Raw genomic sequence first — 2702 nt, 5'->3', positions numbered from 1 at the left:
CCACTGTGCTACACAAATGGAACAGAGCCTTAATTAGTATAATTGGTAAGACCTGTGAAGGAAGTAAGGAAGAGGCCCAATTTCTTTCCAGTATGGCCGCTGTGCATAGAGCCTTTTTTATTATCGGTAGGTCTACCCAGTGGTGGAAAAAGTACTCAACTTTTTTTTAACTTAAGTAAAAGTATCAATACTACAATGTAGAACTCTGTTAAAAGTACAAGTCAGAAATTCAGAATTGACTTAGTATTGAAAGTACCAGAGTAGAAAGTACATTTCACAAGTTTTCAAATGTATAAAATGCAAAGAAATCTTTTTAAAATAGCAGATCTACAAGCTCACAATGTGTTGCATTGGGCCACATTGTGAGCTTGTAGATCGGCTGTTTTAAAATGGCCGAATGTGTATTGGGCTGAAGTGGGTATTGTATCTTTTGTAATAATAATCAAAATCTACAAAGTAACTAGTAACTCAACTTTTCAAATAATTGTAGTGGAGTAAAAGTATAATATTTGTCTCTGAGATGTAGTGGAGTAGAAGTAAAAGCACTGAAAATTCAAAATACTCCAGTAAAGTAAAAAATACTTGTAATAGTTGTACCATCGCCATTGTCAGGAAAGCAGCAGACAGATTGTGACTCGATTGGGAATTGTTTTTCCCAGTGGCCACAAGGTGGCAGCCTAACTGGCATGATTGGGCTGCAACTGCAAGGCATTTAAAGATTTGACACACCTATCCAAAAACACATCACTCTTCAACACAGCAGACACAGCACATGAAATCCCATCCCCAGTTACTAATATTATATAAAACATTCATGGTGTGAGAGAGGGTACAGTTGCCATGGCCTGGCCTTGGCCTGAGAGTAAAGTGGGCTGCATCAGCAATTTAATTGATACACGTGGGAATAGGGAGGTATACCGTGGGCAATACAGAGAATTCTGGAACTCAAACAAAAAAACAGGTGGTGATCCCCAATATCAAGAGATTAACAAGCAGCACAGGCATCTAAGCATATAAATCAGCTGTATGGAACACTCATGCAGCTTTTAAGTATAACTTAAAGAGGAATTGGATGTATGCGGAGGGACAGCAATGTAACACACTCACTTCATGTTTTACATCACATACACACCATCATTACACAACAACAAAAATATTAAAGTGATATTTACGTAATATATATATATATATATATATATATATATATATATATATATATATATATATATATATATTTAACACAAAATTAAGTTAAAGATTTATATTTTAATCATTGCTATAGAATGTTTGTTCAATAACAGTCGTCTCCCTGTCTCTCCAGCTCTTTAGATACATTTTCAGTTGGGTTGCCAATTTCAGCCAATCAGGAGAGCGTACCCACTCAAATGGGATACAGGATAAACATGTGAACTTTGAAGTGATGGGTAGTACCATCCCGTCAAAGTTCACATGTTTACCCTGTTTCCCATTTGAGTTCTCTCTCCAGATTGGATGCATGGATATTTAACCCTATAGCAACAGTAGCAAACTTTGAAATTGAAACCCCCCCAGTACAAGTAGAGTTTGTTGATATCATTGTAGTGATACATTTCAAAGCATTGGACAACCAATCAATACTTCCATTTTCAATGAATCCATTATCTGCTACAATTACATAAACTTAACTTGTCAAATCTGATGGAATTTACGGCCACTGACAATATTTTTTCTAGTTCCGTTTACTATGCAAAGATTACTGATGTCTATTTGTATGATGAAGCCAAAGGCAAGTTTCCAACAAGTGTACAGGACAGTAACATTATATTGAATTGATCTGATTAAGATCAACTGCCTTTATCTTCTTCCCTCAAGCATCTTGAAATCTCCTTGGAAACGGATTTGCTGCAAATAGTTAACAGCTCTCTCTTATCAAGCCATTTTCCTAGGGTTTTGAAAACCACAAATCCTATAAGAATCGTATAAGAAATTAGCAACTACAGTCCTATATGAAATCCACCCCAAGTAAAATGACTGGGAAAGTTGTCTTCACAATGTAGCATATTTTTAACCTACAGTAAAAGGATAACTTTGATAACTTCTATATAGTCTGGATTTTACCCCTTTACAGCTCTGAGACTATTACAATTTTGAACAACATCCATCTAAACACTGATTCTGACAAAGTTTTGATCTGTGTTACTGGGTTTCAGTGCTGCATGCATTCAACACCGTCCAACACCATACAGGCAGACTGGAAAAGCATCTTATTTTCTGGTACTATTTTGTCTACACTGGCAACTACGCATCCAAGCAAAACACCATGACACGTGGAGTTCCCCAAAGATTAATCCTTGGCCCGCTTCTGTTCAAGCTTTACTTAGTTTTGCCAAACTATTTAAAAACATCTTTGGCACTCTTCTATTCAACATTTACATGCTCGTGTTCGGCCAAATTCTTAAAAGAAAAGAAAAAAGAAAGATACCACCATAAAGTTGCAGCTGAACTTGACACTCAAATCTACACAACTCTTCACTGAAAGTGAGAGTGCATTGAACGAATCAACGATTGAATATGCAAACATTTCCTGCACCAAAGACCATTGTCCTTGGTGCCAAAGAAGAAAGAAAAGTTAGTAAAGTTTTTTCAGGTCTCCCATAAAACGCTATCAGACAGATACAGCTCATTCAGATTGCAGCTTTTAGAGTTCTAACAAGAGATATATG

Source organism: Gymnoscopelus microlampas, assembly GCF_963454915.1.
Source record: "Gymnoscopelus microlampas genome assembly, chromosome: 18".
Classification (NCBI taxonomy): domain Eukaryota; kingdom Metazoa; phylum Chordata; class Actinopteri; order Myctophiformes; family Myctophidae; genus Gymnoscopelus; species Gymnoscopelus microlampas.
Note: the sequence above shows the minus strand (reverse complement) of the source record.